Consider the following 17828-nt stretch of genomic DNA (forward strand, 5'->3'; position numbering starts at 1 on the left):
GGTTCGGTGTCCACATACATGGCGAACACGTTGGACATGGTTTTTGTTCAGGCGCTATTTAAGTCCATTGGTCTGCCGATGGCATGGAGCTTTTCGCCGATACCTTGTGCGGCTGTAGTTCGGATTGGCTTGGGTAAGCTGCCACTTCTGAGAGAATTTCCTACGGCGTAGCGGGTCAAGTGGTTGGCCGTGGCGATTGTCACTTTCTCCTCGTAAGCCTTGAAAAGGTGCTTGGCAGGTCCATTAAAATCTGTTGAATGGGCTTGCTCGGTGGCGGTACGGGCTTCAATAGTGAAGCTGCCCAAATTGGCGGCGTGTTTCGCCGTTGACACTCATGGTCTGTTTTTACTGAACACGTGACATGGGCTGAAAACAGCGGCCATAAGTACTTGTCTGTAATTCGGCGCAACGTGCATGTTAATCCTAGATGTCCGGCAAATGGACGCAGCCGTCGCTGACGGGTTATGGCGCTTGGCTACTGGCCCGAAACACGCGGTTTCGATCCTCGGCGCGGCGGTCGATTTTCGATGGCTGTAAAATTCTAGAGGCCCGTGTACTGTGCAATATCAGTGCACCTTAAAGAACCCCAGTTGGTAGAAATCTCCAGAGCCCTCCACTATGGCGTCTCTCATAGCCTGAGTCGGTTTGGGACGTTAAACCCCCCATAAACCATAAGCCATGTCCAGCTAATGGCTTGCCGTGTGGCACAAGAAAAATTTACTCTCGAAAACTTGCAGGCTGTTGTACCCGGACAACCAGCCCGGATTCCACATTTACAAGATGCACAATTTCTCCTACGAACGCCCTTGGACAAGCCCGCGAGGCAACGCGCCCTAACACTCCCTTGACAAGCTACGATGCTGCGCCGCTAGACAGCGTCGCCCTACGGAGAAGCATCGGCGAGCGACATGTTCAATCGTGCCGCGAATTGCTAGACAGCCAGGCGCCGGTTCCCCTTTCCCCCAGGGAGTCACCGCGCGCGGCTAACTTGAAGCGGGTGGCCAGCGCGGTCGCTGGTTGGACCTCTCGGACGGCTGTCAAGTGCTGGCTTTTTCTTGGTCCGTTTGAGTGACGACTGTTTCTCGGGGCTATATAAGCCCTAACGCTGCCGCCTGGACAGACTCCGGACTCCGTTCTTCCGAGCTCGTTCTAGAGTGTGCCGCTCCCGAGTGGCGTGTGATGTGTGACGCGTTGGAGCCTCGCCGGACGTCACCGTGCGAGAATAGTCGCGTTTGCTGTTAGCTCTCGGCCCCTGTGCCGATCTCGTCCTGTATAATGCTCTGTATATAATGTATAAAATCCCTTTCGTTGTGCTCACCGACGCCTAACTCCGAGTCTTCGCTACCGACTTGACAGCTGGCGACGCTCTGTCACGAAACGGGTGGCGAGCGTTACGGGACCACCTCAAAGTCACAACATTGGATGGCAGCTACGGGATTGACCGGCATCAGCTACCTCGGCGCAGTGAGTGCCTGAAGTTTACCTAAAACACCAGACTTTCTCTGACAGGGGTTATTGTAGCTTAGAGAAAGACTTTGTGTAGCATTGTGGTAACTTTGTGTGTTTCAAGCCCAGTGAGAGCGTTTTGAAAACCAAGGGATGCCGAGGGGGTAAACAGGGCAGTGAGTGAAATACTTCCGCGTGTCTTACTAGTAACTTTATAGTAGCGTACGGCAAGTATATTCCAAGAGGGTAAACAGCAAGAGGACAGTGTGAACGATGGAGCAGTACAAGGTCAAAGAACTCCTCCCAATTTGTGAGGAGTTGCCCTATTGAAAAATCTCGTATATATGTGTTAAATGTGTCTCATATATACGCAATTATTGGATATGTGTCCACATATATGCTCGCATGTATACGTTCTCGTATGGCATACGCGTTCCTCTCCACGTATGTCGCAACACACACACACACACACACACACACACACACACACACACACACACACACACACACACACACACACACACACACACACACACACACACACACACACACACACACACACACACACACACACACACACACACACATATATATATATATATATATATATATATATATATATATATATATATATATATTTGTGATACGTGTCATATATACGCTATTGGATATGTGTCACTCCCGTCCCTTGTATATACGAGGGCCACGTAACCCTCGTATAGATACGAGGGCCTCGACATGGGGATACAATGGCCTTGCAACACGTACTCTGGTGTACAGTTAATAGCTCTGAATATGTAGGCTACCTGAATGAACTTGCAACCCTTCAGTGCAGCAAATGCTGCATCCAGCACTAAATACCAGGCTGCAGTCAATGAAATAATTTTTCGTGCTGCTTTATTTTATCATTTTTATCTGACTACAGTCATTGGCTACAGGGGCAGGTGCAGGCGATGAATACTTGATGTCCCTCAGCATGTCCGCCAGGTAGCAATTCAACTGCTCTGCGCATTTTCTCATCCTCGGCAGCTCGTGCAGCTTTGATGTATGCATCAAATGCATCTGAAAGAGTATTAATCATGACAAAATTGATGATATGCTGGCGCTGTAAAATAAAGGTATTTAAGTCATGCACACTTACATAAACAAATGCCTTTGTCAGTCAGGAAATGTACCTAAACAAAAGAGGCTTACTGCCCACGGCTGCTAGTTTTTCTGAGCTCATCCGAGGCTTCTGCATGGCACCAGCCTTAAGGAATTGCCGGCATACTGAGCCGGTGATGCTCCTTCCCTGAACGCTCTTTCCCCTAAGGCTCTTCGGGGAAGGACATCACTTTTGTGGGGAAGACCACAAAAGTTTTGTGGCGTCCTTGCAAAACAAGAAGTCTCGACCTCGGGAAAGAAGCCAGCGCCACCGCTCTGCACTGACAATTTCCGCTCCCGAGGTCGACCTGCAATAAAACAGCTGCACATATGCTTTGTATAAAGCCCTATAACAGATTGGGGAGAGAGTTATTATTTGCCACATTAAAACTGCTAAAATCCTGTTCCTCAGGACTCCTATATGTAACTTCACTTCACTTTATTTCCTTAAAGACCCTCGCGTGAGGGTATTACATAAGGGGTGGGACACATATAGATTAACAACAGAAAAGTACACAAGAATTGAACGAGTTATACAAAGAAAAATGATTATCGTGATGCAAGCAAACGCGTAATTTGGTTAAGAAACACAGTTTGGCATGTGATGGCAGCAAGTTCATGGGGAAGGCGGTTCCAGTTGCCAGACGAAAATGGCAGTTTTCCTTGCAAACGCTACTAATGATAAAACATGACACATCGCTCTCTTCTTTGGAGTGAGCAGCGCGATGGGCCACCAGGTCACATTTGTGTGCAATCATATCAAGCTGTCTTTGACAACATAGATGAGCCTTTTTATCTCTACTTCAGGCTCCACTGCACCCTGGCAACAGTAATGCTGCCAAATATTCGGAAGCACAGAACTAACAGATGAAAGATTATGAATATTTAAAACACAGCAATTAAATCCTAGCACAAGAGGCTGTGCTAATTAGAACATGAAAGGTTGTGGTCATGGTCTAGTGATCTAAGAGTTCCTTAAGCACAGCTGTCCTGAGCTGTCACAGGTTCAAATTGTGCCTGGTGCTCCTGTGCAGGCAATTTTTTTCCGCTCCATGCCATTTGGATGGAAAATTTCACGTGTCCGAGAGATGTGCACTGATCCTCAGCCCTATACGTTTCCACAGTTTCAAGATTGTTTGCCTGCAGTTACCAAGAACGAGAGCTGAAAGCATTTCAAGCTTACAAACTAGTTCTAAATATGAGAAGCCATCGTACCCGGCCATTGACCTCAGCAAGAACACCTGGATTCCGTGGTGCAGCAGGACACATGCTAGTGGAAGCCTGGAAAGTGTGCAAAGTGTTCGCATTTGCAAGAAGAGTAATGTACAGTGTCGGTGAAGTCTTAAGGCCAAAGGCTTTTCGCTTCAGCCGCATAAAAGAGCCATTACGGCAATATTAAAGACCAAGTGACCTTGAAATGCTAGCAGGTATCTTCTTGCGATACAGAAGCTTCCTGCTTGACTACAGTTTTGAATTATCCGCTACATGAATTATTCTAGGAACATTGATTTCACTGCAGCTGAATGCTGTAGACTTAACACTTTTGACCAAGACTGTACATGGTACATTAAAGGGACAGTGAGGAGAACTCAATAAAATTTCTTTTGTAAGCAAAATCTGATAGTTCAGCATTTCATGGCTTTGTTGCCGCTTGTCCGAGAGCGAAGGATGCATTTATTTTAAATAAATTTGGATTCGAAGTTGAAAAAGTTTTTCCCGTCACTCTGATTCAAACTCGAGAACTCTTATGACATCACGGCACACTCTTACGGCGTTACAGGACGCAGTGACGTGAAACTTGATGTAAACACAGACTCCATGATTTCTCGCGGCAAGCGGCGCGGTCTAGCAGCAGCCAAAATGAAAGCTACCGCCGCCACACGTTGAAGGCATCTATGGGGGGTCGCTACCATTGCTTTGTTTACGTTTGCACCGGCGTCTTGCCGGCGTTACGATGGATCCCGTTCCCGAGCCCGATGACAAAGTTCTCGCAAAAACTCCGGCCTGCATTTGAGCGACCTCAGCCCCACAGAGCGTGCGATGCTTTTGAGGGAGCACGGTTCAGTTAGGCGCCGGCGGGTCGTTTCCCCCTTCCGCCATGAGCAGCCGTTGCAAATTAAATATCATAACCTCAGTGCGGGGAGTCGCGAGGGGCCAGGACAAGGTCAGTGCGTCGCGCCCATCGGATGCTGGCCGGGGCTTTGGGGTCGACAGATTGTGATTCTTTGAACAGCGCGTTTGCACGGTGCAGAAGAGGGCGTCGAGATCTCCCACGGTTGCAAGGGCAAGGTTATTTATTTTTTTGCCACAAAAACGGATGGGTACTCAAGGGCGCTCGCATTTAAAGTAGGCGGCTTGAAAGTAAAGCCGACGCTTCAACGGCTTCTGCGCGTTTCCGGAAGTACAGGGTCCACTGGATCGGGCTCTCTCGCCCACTTGCATGTACCTTTAGATGTGTACTGTGAATGGATTTAATTAGCCAAGAGCTCGAAAAGAACAGCACCGCCCAACGACCGAAGCTATTGAATGATGTCACAACGCGCACCTCGCCGCGGAACCGTATCAGTCTGGTCTGGCTGGCACAGTTGGCGCACTGGTTCTATTAAATTATCAAAATGCATTTGCACATTTATTATTCACTTCTACAAGAGCAGCACTAGGCTTCATACATGACAGCACCATACGCATTTGGACGTCACAACATAGCACTAACAACACAAACATGTATATTGCTGCAAAAAAACTTTAGCACTGGTGCTTGGCAATGTACTCCCTTAGAGACTCGCTGTAGCCCAACAAATCAGGATCAGCACTTCCCCTTGACTCTACATTTCCTACGTCATCGTGAGGTGGCAAAGACATCAACTCGTAGAAAAAATCACTTTCTTCATTACAGATGTAATGCAGGACACAGGCTGCCATGGTAAAATAGCAGCACTGTAACACTCTTGGCATCAAAGAAGTATAACCTTCGGAAGAGTTGCTTCAAAAGCCCGAAGGTGTTCTCTATTGTCACCCTTTGTTGGCTGTGCCTTGTGTTGAAGCTCCTTTTCCACGAAGGAAAACTTCTGGTTGTCCTTGAAAGGGGTCATGAGCCATGGCATTAGTGGATAGGCGCTGTCCCCCAGAATATACCCGCCATCGCACATTGTGGCAGCGTTCTGAGAAAACGAGCTTTCCCTCAGCACACTCGCATCGTGTGCAAACCCAGGAAAACCGATGAAAACATTCGTGAATTTGTTCTTATTGTCGCAGATTCCCTGGAGGATAATTGACGGAAACTTCTTCCGGTTATAGTAGGACTGTGCAGACTGATCCGGCTTGATGATCTCCACATGACATCCATCGATGCACCCGATAGTGTTCCGTGGCCCCTTGCCACCACTCTTCGCAAGGAAGCCAGCCTTCACGTGGACCATCTCTGCGCTGCTGGGCCAGCAGATTACTTGATCTCTGATGGCATGCAAAAACTTGACGACTCAGTTGACACAGACATGCACCGACGACTCCGTCACGTCAAACTTGTCGGCAATAGAGTACATCGAGCTCTGGGCGCCTATGTACACTAAAGCTATCAGGCATGTTTTTTCTGCCGAAATCTGCCGCCTTCCTTGTACGGCATCCGGGAAGAAAGCGGATGCCATGAAGCGAGAGCTCAGCTCGTCGAAAGTCCTCCTAGACAGCCGGTACAGCCTCTTGAACTCCACTTCGAAGTACGTTCCCACGACAGTCTCGAAGTAGCCAGGTACACGCTGGCGACCGTTTCTCGCGACAACACGTGCTACTAAAATGCACATTTCGTCGAATGCTTCGTCACTGTCGGACTCTAGCAGCTCCATAGCCGCTTGTAAGCAGGCAGCCATTATAGAAGAACGTAAAGTTCGATGCACCACACACGAAAAATAGCAGCACGAAGACAGCGGAGCATAGAACACAAAGCCAATGGAGCCGGCGATACACAGGCGGAGCGAGCGACGCACTGCAGACGACAAGGCCTGCACTTTGTGAACTTGCCAATTCGTTTTGATAGCGACCGTGCGGCGCTAGTGTTGTGAACTACTGGAACCGGTCTTGCGCGCTCGTTGCAAGGTGCCGGAACTTTTCGGAACTAGTGCAGCCAGTGCAGCCAAATCGAAGTGACCAAGAGACATGCTCCAAGTCTCCGCCAGTGTGGTCAGAGTGCGCCTCAGCCGCCGAACGCGTCACCGGTCAAGCGCAGTTGGAGTATAGAGGGTCTCGCTTTGGCCGACGTGACGTTGGTGTGCAGTGCGCGCGCACGCGTTACGCCAGGCTATAAACGCGCATTAAAAGGACACTGAGGAGAAATTGAGGTTGCCTTGTATCGATAGAATACAAGCTCCTGATCACAAAAGCGCCACTCTTACTGAAAACAAAGCTCTTGTAAGGTAGAAAATAGCAAGGACCAAAATACAGGTATCGCCGCCACAGGGCATTCTCGCAAGTACAAGCGTGATGACGTCATAGGACAAGAGACGCCTCCTTGGAGGAATGTTCCTTTTTACATGGAAGCTGCGAATCTCTGAGGCTGACAAAAGAAGGTGGCGCGGTTCAATATTGAAGTAAGTTTTGTTTTAAAACCGATAGCGCACTTTTATCACAAGTGGAAGAGAGACAAAAGACAACCTGAATGTTGGAAGCGAAGAAAACCAATGCTTGGCGGCGCCACAGGCAGCCAGGAGAGTTTCGATTTGTTATGGCGCTTCGCGTCTGAGCTTTGCGTGCCCCGTGGTTTTGTTTTTGACGCACCTCGATTTACAAGTGCCGAACAGCAGAGGAACTCCAAGTGCCGCTTCAAGTGCTAGTTAACCTTTGAAGGAGCCTGTTAAGGCTGGACAAATGATCGCCACGTTCGATGAAAAACTATGATGGCACGATGGTCGGTGATCGTACAAGGCAGTTCGCAGTATAAAGAGCACTTGTGTCTTCACACGCTCGCCCGGCGAAACATTCTTGGCTGTGCCATTCAACTTCGAACTACTTAACGGAAATCTTTATTAGGGACGGGAGACAAGGTACAAGGCAGTTAAAAAAAAATTGTTGATGGCCTAGCTGTGTTAGGCCAGGATACACGTAGCGAAAGCACGGAGACTTCTGCATCGGTAGAGTGCATTCACTTGATGCGCCTTTATTCATGGTTAAATCTTGAGCCGTCGTGGCGGAGTGGTACAGTCTCCGCCTCAAACTACAAAGGCCCTGGTTCGATTCCAAACCTCTGCACAGGTTTTTTTTTTATTCAGTGGGCGGGGGGTTTCAGTGGCTACCATAGGTGCCGCCACTGAATACGTTGGTTAGCGGTTAAGCGCAGTCTCTGTTAAGGTGCGTTTCCACTCCGGAGTAATATGCGCACGCGCTGCATGGCGACGTCACGTCGGCCGAACCGAGACCCTCTATGCTCCAACTGTGCTTGACCGCTGACGCCTTCGGCGGTTTCGGCGCACTCTGACCGCACTGGCGGAGACTTTAAGCATGTCTCTATTTTGCAAAGGGTGCGCCTGCCGGCCCGGCCAGACCGATTCAGCTCTGCAGCGAGGTAGGTGTTGTGACGTCATTCAATCGCTTCGGCAGTTGGACGCGCAGCTGTTCTTTTCGAGCTCTCAGCTAATTTAATCCATTCACAGTACACATCTGAAGGTACATGCAAGTGGGCGAGAGAGCCCGATCGAGTAGACGTCGTACCGCCGGAAACGCACGGAAGCCGTTGAAGCGTGGGCTTTACTTTCAAGCCGCCAACTTTAAACGCAACCGCTCTTGAGTACCCATCCGTTTTTTTGGCAAAAAATAAAATAAATAACCTGGCCCTTGCAACCGTGGGAGACCTAGATGCCGCCTGCTGCACTGTGCAACCGCGCCGTTCAACGAATCGCAATCCTTTCTCCCCTAAGCCCCGGCTAGCCTCCAATGGGCGCGACTCACCAACCTTGTCCTGGCCCCTTGTGACTCCCTGCACTGGGGATATGACATTTAATTTGCAACGGCTGCTCATGGCGGAAGGGGGAAACAACCCGCCGGCACCTAACCTAACCGTGCTCCCTCAAAAGCATCGCACGCTCTGTGGGGCTGAGGTCGCTCAAATGCAGGCCAGAGTTTTTGCGAGAACTTCGTCGTCAGGTTCGGGAACGGGATCGATCATAACGCAGGCAAGACGCCGGTGCAAACGTAAACGAAGCGACGGTAGCGACCCCCGATAGAAGCTTTCATTTCGGCTGCTAGACCACACCGTTAGCCGCGAGAAATCACAACGTCTGCGCTTACGTCAGGTTTCACGTCACTGCGTCATGTAACGTCATAAGAGTGCGCCATGATGTCATAAAGTTCCTGAGTTTGAATCGGAGTGGCGAGAAAAACTTTCTCAACCTTGAATCCAAATTTATTTGAAATAAATGCATCTTTCACTCCCGGACAGGCGGCAACAAAGCCTTGAAATGCCGAACTATCAGATTTTGCTAACAAAAATAATTTGATAGAGTTCTCCTAACTGCCCCTTTAACAGAGCCTGCGCTTATCCGCTAACCAACGTAATCGGTGGCGGCATCTATGCGCGCCACTGGAACCCCCCGCCCACTCACTGAATAAAAAAAAACCTGTTCCGAGGCTCGAAATCGAACCAGGGCCATTGTAGCTTGAGGGGGACTCTACCACTCCTCCACGACGGCTCAAGATTTAACCATGAATAAAGGCGCATCTAGTGAATGCACTCTTCCGATGCAGAAGTCTCCGCGCTTTCGGTACGTATATGCTGGCCTAACAGAGCTAGGCCATCAGCACATTTTTCTTAACTGCCTTGTACCCTGTCTCCCGTCTCTAACAAAAAATTTTCGTTAAGTAGTTTGAAGTTGACTGGCACAGCCAGGAATGTTTCGCTGGGCGAGCGTGCGAAGACACAAGTGCTCTTTGTACTGCGCACTGCCTTGTACGATCACCGACCATCGTGCCATCATGGTTTTTCATCGACCGCGGCAATCATCTGACCAGCCTTAACAGGCTCCTTCAAAGGTTAACTAGCACTTGAAGCGGCACTTGGAGTTCCTCTGCTGTTCGGCGCTTGTAAGTCGAGACGCGTCAAAAACAAAACCATGAGGCACACAAAGCTCATAGACGCGAAGCGCCATAACAAGTCGAAACTCTCCTGGCCGCCTGTGGCGCTGCCAAGCATCGACTTTCTTTGCTTCCAACATTCAGGTTGTCTTTTGTCTGTCTTCCTTGTGTGATAAAAGTGCACTATCGATTTTAAAACAAAAATTACTTCAATATTGAACCGCGCAACCTTCCTTTGTCAGCCTCAGAGATTCGCAGCTTCATGTAGGAAGGAAAATTCCTCCAAGGGGGCGTCTCTTGCCCAAAGACGTCATCACGCTTGTACTTGCGAGATTGCCCTGTGGCGGCGATACCTGTATTTTGGTTCTTGCTATTTTCTACTTCACAAGAGCTTTGTTTTTCAGTAAGAGTGGCGTTTTTGTGATCAGGAGCTTCTATTCTATCGATACAAGCCAATTTCAATTTCTCCTCAGTGTTCCTTTAATTGGCATCTCCAGGGGATTTAAAAACACTTTGAGTTTACTATCACATTAAACTTCTTGAACCTTGTCTCAGTTGCAAGAAATAATTCTGCAAAAAAATGAAACGTCAACAACTAGAACACAAACAAAAACTGCATTTCGACCACAAAGCCATCGCTAAGCAAAGCTGCTCTGAGCTGCCACAGGTTAAAATTGTGTCTAAGGCTGCTCTGCAGGCAATTTTTTTTCTGCTTCATATCATTCGGAAAGAAAATTTCTCATTTCCGAGAAGTGTGCAGTCATGCTCATCCCCATGTTTCCAGTTTCTAGATTGTTTGCCTGCATTTATCAAGGATGAGAGCTAAAAGCATTTCAAACTTACAAAATCGTTCTTGTAAGATCGACAATTCGGCTTTGATGCCCCAGCGCCCCGTGCTGAAGAAGGAGCAAAACATAGGCGGAAGACGAGGCTGACAAAGTTCAGTTTGGCGCACAGGAACCCATGCTTGCCAAATGCAACTGGTCATTTAAATAGTCATCACCTGGTTATGGCCAATCCCCCTTGTGGGTATGTGCCATTGGGTGATGTCAACAACAACAACAACAACGCTTGGCTACCGAGGTGCGCTGTACTAGCAAAGATTGTGGCCGTCGACACTTCTTGTTAGCACAGCGCACCGAGCCCCATCCACAAGTGTAAAGACGCAAATCAAACAAGAACTGTGGACGGCCACAATCTTTGTTAGCACGGCGCAGCCCGGTAGCCAAGCGTTCGTGAGCACCAAACTGAACTTTGTCAGCCTCGTCTTCCGTCTGTGTTTTGCTCCTTTATCAGCACTGGCCAATGGGGCATCAAAGCCCACTTGTCTTACATTCTAAATATGCGACACCTTCATACCTGGCTGCTGACCACAGCAAGATATCCGGGATCTGTGGTGCAGCAGGATCCATGCTAGTGGAAGACTGCAAAGTATGAAAAGTGTTCACATTTGCTACAAAAGACTAATGTACAAGGTAAATTAAAGGGCAACTTAGAGGATTTTCAAGGATATTCAGTTTACTATCACATTATACTTCTTGAGCCTGGTCAGAGTCCCGAGAAATAATTTTCCAAACAAGGAGCAAAGAAATAATGAAATACCATTAACTAAAACACAAAAAACTTGATCTCAATCAACAGATCAAAATATGATGTTAAAGGGTTTGACTGGTAACACTGGTGAATCGCATTCTGTAATGCACCAACTAGCTTTAAAGGAGTATAAACACCCATCTTTTAGGTGTGTGTTTTTGCTTTCTGATGAGGCATCAGGCATTATTATACATGGATTACCTTGTGGTATTCTCCTATTCTCAACAGTCTAGCAAGAGAACAGCAGTTCACAACTGGTAGCGAGGTAAGGGAAGTGGTAAAGGAATACGTCTATTTAAGGCAGGTACAATAGTGACAACTGATCCGGATCATGAGGGAATAACTAGAAGGATAAGATTGTGATGAAGCGCATATGGCAGGGTCTCTCAGGTCATGAATGGCAGTTTACCAGTATCCCTCAAAAGAAATCTGTACAACAGCTGTATCTTACCAGTACCCACCTATGGGGCAGAAACGTGGAGGCTAACAAAAAGGGTTCAGCTCAAGTTGAGGAAACGCAGTGAGCCAAGGAAAGAAAAATGATAGGCGTAACGTTAAAGCAGTATAACACCTACCGCTTGGGTGCGTGTTTTCTTGTTTGTAATGATGCATAAGGCATTATTATACATGGAGTAGCAGCTAGTAATCTCTTACGACCGCTTAATAATTTATAATAGCATTTATTTTCTGTCCAGTTTCGGCTTCATCACTTGAACAAGGACAGTGACGTCAATGTGTGCTTACAGGTCACGAGACATGAAAAAACAGCAATATAATCGCTGCTTGCACATTTGTTGTCGTTTCAGCAATTGAGGAAGGCTGATTTCAACACTGCGGTAAATTAGAACATTGAAGCAGCGATTCTATGGACATTTTTTCATGGCTCACGTGAAGGAAAAGCCCTCTTTGACGTCAGAGCCATCGTTCGGCTGTTCCGAAACTGAAACAGCATAACAGGAAAAAACAATTATAAATTATTTAGCGGTCGTAGGCAAACATCACATGGTGATTCATGCATAGTAGCGTCTTCTGCATCATTGAAGAAAAAGAAAACATGCCACCAAAATTAGGTGTCTATGCTCCTTTAAGAGACCGGAAGCAGGAAGAGTGGTTGAGAGAACACACGCAGGTTAATGACATCCTAGCCAAAATCAAGAGGAATAAATTGGCTTGAGCGGGGAATGTAATGCGAAGGTAAGAAAGCTGTTGGTCATTAAGGGATTCCAAGAGAAAGAAAGCATAGCAGGGGGCGGCAGAAGGTTAGGTGGGCGTATGAAATTAAGAAGTTTGCAGGCATAAGGTGGGCGCAGCTGGCAAGACATGGTTAATTGGAGAGACATGGGAGAGGCCTTCACCCTGCAGTGGGTGTAATCAGGCTTATAATGATGAAGATTCTCCCATGACTGCTAAATAATTTATAATCGGATTCCTTTCTCGCGCTGTTTCAGTTTCAAGAGCTGAATGGGGACTATGACGTCAAAGTGAGCTTATAGGTCATGCGAGGCATAAAAAACTGCAATATAATCGGTGCTGCTACATTTGTCATTCCGACTATGGAGGAAGGCTGGCTTCAACACTAGTGAATTAAAACGATCAAGCAGCAATTATATCGCATTTTTTCCATGCTTCACGTTACATATAACCTCTCTGATGTCACAGTCTTCACTCGGCTGTTGAAACCGAGACAGCATGACAGAAAAATTCGATTATAAATTATTTATATGTCCCAGGCAAACACCACATGATGATTCATTCATAGTAGTGTCTTCTGAATCATTGTAGAGAAGAAAACATGCCACCAAAATTAGGTGTCTATACATCTTTAAATTATCATTCGGCTTTTTCAAATTGCCGCGCTCGGAGAGCCTGTTCGCTGCCAGAAAATTCACTCCTGACAGGAAGGTGCATCATGCACACATGAACTGGTCGCCGCCAGAACCAGTCTGTTGGCAATCATGGCGCCAAGGCCATCCATGGATCACGGAAGGCGAGTGCCCTCTGCTGCTTTGCGTGCTGTTGCGTCTCATTGCTCGCATGCGTACGGTAGAAATCTGATCCTTGGGAGCGAAAGAAAGGACGTTAGTTATTCAGGGCAGCCGCGGACTCTTGCACTCAGATGCATACATCGGCGGCAACAACGCAAGTATATGTCCTTCAGTGCGTTGTGTGCCGTCGTGAAGTGTGCATGTAAGCTTCGAGATATCCTCAAAAGCATATGTGACGGGAAGTCGCACTCTAAAGACTTGCATTTGACACCACATAGGAGGGTTAATTGGACAGCGGTAATTGGAAAGACATGGGAGAGGCTTTTGCCCTGTGGGTGTAGTGAGGCTGATGATGATGAGGAGGAGAAGGGAAAAACTGCGCATGCACTGCTCCGACATGCTGTTGTCTCAGATTATTGCATATTTGTTAACTACACACTAATTACTTGGGCGCCAAAGATCGACCCTGCCTATACTGAATCTCCTGTGGTAGTTGCAATTTCTGTTTGTGAACTAATTCCTGTGGGCTGTAAGCAGAAAACAATCACGATATGTTCCGCTCAACTGTAGTCTGCCACCCTCCAGCTGTTAATATTGTTGCCAGCAGGTAATGCACGCATAATTTTGACAAGCGTGCATATCAGCTGGTTGAACATTTTTCTGAAGTGCGTGTACTGTACAAATTTAGCTGCACGTCGTGTCTGTATGCTATCGCTTTTACTGCAAAGCTAGCACTCGAATGAAAGGCATTACAATCTGGCCTTGCATGTGGGCCCCGCACTGTGTGTGCAGGCATGATGATCCACAATGGGAAATTTTTCTTGTTGATGAGTCAAATGCAAGGTGAAGTATGCATACGGTACTTCTCGGGTATTTTAAGCACTTGTGGCAGAAGACACGAGCACCAAGCTTTATGGCAACGACCGAATCGGCACACGCAAGGTTATGCTTCATCTTCAGCTTTCAAATGAAAATGACCTCCGTAGAGAATAAAACTTTTGAACAACAAATTTGGCAGAGCACACATGCACGCCAGCCGACAGCCACTACTTAAAGGGCCCCGACCACCCTCTGGCTGAAAATGTCCTCTACCAAGGTTGTTGTGAGGCACCGTCCCCGAAACACACAACCGCAAACAATTCTTTAATAAAAGACATTATATTGGAGTTACATATATGGCAAACCAGCTACTTTTCTATGCTGCTCTCCTTCCATTCCCTCTGAGAGGTTTTTCTCCCTTCCGCTTGGTCTACTAGCTTTAGACCTCCATCCCTGCTTGTTCTGTGTGGCTGCCCTCCCGTTTACAAGAGTAGACAGCACCCCTTTTGTTTGAAAGTCAAATGATGAGCTTTCGGTGGCGTCCGTGTTGCGCCTGTTATGAACGGAATGCACACCAGCCGAAGAGGATTAAGGTGCAGATCCCATCGACAGGAATGACCACGGTGGCGCAGAAACAGCAGCGGCAATTTCGACAGCGTCATCAGGTGGCCGACGACTGCACAAAAAGAAAGGATGAGTAGCTGGGAAGGAGCCTGTTCTTCCCACGCTCGGCTCGATGCAAATGACCTTCCCCCTTTGACTGGTTCCCTGCAAGAAGCGACCGACGATGGACAGATGACGGGAAGAGGGGAACGGTGCCTTCCAGTAATTAATCGTGTCTTGGCTAGAGCCGCCCCGACCGGAGAGACCCCACCGCAGTTGTAGCCCACAGCGCGGCACCGGGGTTCTCGATAGACACGTGAATAATAATTATCACCCCTCGTGAATAATAGTTATCAGAGGCCCTATCCGTGTCTCACGTGGTCCTATTCGATTTGGTAAGCCGCATAACCAAAGAATAGCAGGGCTTACAAATTTCCAGCAATACATATATTTAACCAGCATCATGGCACTGAGAAAACAGGCCACCGAGTTGCAAGCCGAAGCTAAGACAACGTGCTGCAATGAGAGAAGTGCGCTGTCCCGCAACGCCGTATCGGTGGGCTCGCTACAACGCTCTCTGTTGCTGAAGGCAGCCTGGCTGCTCCCCCAAACAATAAATATTTTAGACAAGAATGCGAGGAGGCAATACGAAAAATGAAACTTTGACCAGACATGAAGCACACAATATATGAGAGAACAAAAAACAGAACGATGCCTCCATTCCACATGCGGTTCTCTAGTGTCCTACGCAATCTTTTACAATGGTAGCATTTAAGCAATATCTCTATACTACAATTCAAAGATCCGCTACAAAGCTCTCTGTTGCTGAAGGGAGCCTGGCTGCTTCCCGCAGCCATAAATATTTTAGACACACACACACAGAGACGCCTGTCTGGCTCTGAAGTATGCTGCTATGCAATGTACATATTGCTACTGGTAAGCGTGCCAGTGGCAGTAGCAGAGGCATCCGCAGTAAAACTTCGCTCAGTACATACATGTATCTGTGCAACTGTTGTTGCTGGCTCAGACTTTTCAAGGTCCATTGCAGTGATTTTTTCTCTTCGACATCCTCTGGATAAGCTCCGCTTTTGTTACTGGAACACAAGAAATGAGAGATAAAATAATGAAAGCGACAGCAAACACAGGGCAAGCTACGGAAACGGATCAGTTAGTGTGTCGCGTTCGTTGCTTTCCAAAAATCATATGATGCGAAAAATTAGCAGATCTGAACACAGCCAATTTCTCCCTGCCTCATGCAATTACTTGAATTCATGAAAAAAATCACGAAATATTATTTCGCTCACAGTGACGCTTACGTCGAGACCTGCTACAACGCGACCACGCAGTTTTTCCCTTCTTTGGGAAACGTGCGCTAGGCTGCTGTGTGCTCGGATCGCAAGCACAGAGGAAGTGGTATCGTAAGCGTTTTGCAAGTGCTCGCAACAGTAAAAAAGCATGTGCATCGACTTTATGTAAAACGCCACCAAGCTTTTCTAAAAGCGTTAGGCTTGACTGTACACGCATCACACGTTTGGCACTTCTGAAATCTGACCACGTAGCGAAGTAACTGCAAAACTCACCTCCAAGCTCCATTACTTGGGCGGAATAGAATGCCTTCTCATCTTTTCCGCCGCGCCAGTAGACGTCCTTTTTTTCGCCAGGTCGCTAACGCCAGTCGGTGAGGCATCATGGATAGGTGTAGCGCAAAGGAAACAAGGACGACATAGAGACGTGTACGATAGCTTTTGCGCCGTCGGTCGAAGTATTTCACGTACAAATAGCTCGCCGCAGCTGACGAACCCATAGTGGAAGTGTCACATGTGGCTGCAAAACACACAATCTAATAACTGTAACAACCACACACACCGACACGAGTGATGACGCAAACGTTGGACGCAAACGACCGCAGACTTGAGGTCTCTTTGATTTGGCTGCACTAGCTGCACGAGTTCAGGGAGAGCAGCACTGTCTTCATCGTTTTGCCAGTGCAGCGCCCCCCCCCCCTCTGCACTTGTCTCTTCGTTTTGTAAAAGTGCAGGCCTAGTTCGTGACGAGTTCACGACTGGCTTGCACTCGCTTCGAAGCAAGTGCAGCGCGTGCAGGAATGATGGCAAGCGTGCCGCCAAACGCGCAGCAGACGACAATGACCGTGGCCGTCGGCAACTTAACAAAAACAATGACTGAATGGGTACTGAACTTGTAGATATCGATTTCTGCCGCAGTTGCTTTCCAGACAGCTTTGCGGGCATTAAAAAAATTCCAACTTGTCATTGTTGTGTGTGTTAATGTAAAAATTGCTTCGCCATGATTGACATGCAGTAATAAGGACTAGTATATGTCACCCAAGCATGCTTTAAGAAATGTATCTCTGTTACTGATCTGTTTTGACATGCAAGCTGCGTTATTGCAGTTGCTGTTTAATCCATAGTTGCAGCATTATGTGTATGTTTTAGCTATGCCTTGTAATTTTATTCTACAGGACAAAAAAGCTGTTGTGGCTGAAGCTGGCAGACCTCGTCAATAGCGAGTTTGGAGGCACCCTCACAGGCCTACAATTTGAAAATAAGTGGAAGTCACTGGAGTGCGCCTACAAGAGGGCGAAAGCCAAAAATAACACCTCGGGGCACCACCGCGTTCCCTGCGAGTTTGAGGAGTAAGTGCCCTTTGCTATACATCTTTGGCTGACTTACTGAATGGTTCTTATGAAATCTGTCACGTAGGGAGCTGGCCAAGGTGTTAGAGAAGGAACACCACATACTGCCGACTGTGCTCCTCGAGACTGGGGTCGCTTCAGGCAGCTCAGAGTCAGTGATAATATACTAATGCATTTGTTTAAGTGGGCTGGCTTACAACTCAAGAGGCAGCAAAGATTTAGTGAGGGCATGAGAAGGAACACACATGACATGGGATGGTGCTGACTACCAAGTTGAAATAATATGCACCACCTAAGGAATTTTATTTCTCCCAAGCAGCAGCAACAAATGAAGCACTGCATGTCATACGAGTCCATTCTTGTTTCCTCTTTGTAAGTTTGCACTAATGGCTTTTTAGTACTTTGTGCAAAAACCATAGCAAGTGATGTATTGCATGTATTGACGTGCATAAAGTACGACCGCAGACGACATGGATTCGGTTGGGGACGTGGAGGAGCCTATGCAGGAGGTGCCGGCCCACAGGGCGCGC

General features: G+C 47.6%; 1 long non-coding RNA gene across 1 annotated transcript; it reads left to right on the top strand.

The window, feature by feature from the left end:
• Positions 1–1199: 1199 nt before the first annotated feature.
• LOC144097558 (uncharacterized) lies at positions 1200–17626 on the top strand. The gene is made up of 3 exons (XR_013307060.1): positions 1200–1464; positions 17125–17298; positions 17366–17626. It is a non-coding gene; the product is annotated as an uncharacterized LOC144097558 (long non-coding RNA).
• The last annotated feature ends 202 nt before the right edge of the window (positions 17627–17828 follow it).

Source organism: Amblyomma americanum, chromosome 7 (genome assembly GCF_052857255.1).
Source record: "Amblyomma americanum isolate KBUSLIRL-KWMA chromosome 7, ASM5285725v1, whole genome shotgun sequence".
Lineage (NCBI taxonomy): Eukaryota > Metazoa > Arthropoda > Arachnida > Ixodida > Ixodidae > Amblyomma > Amblyomma americanum.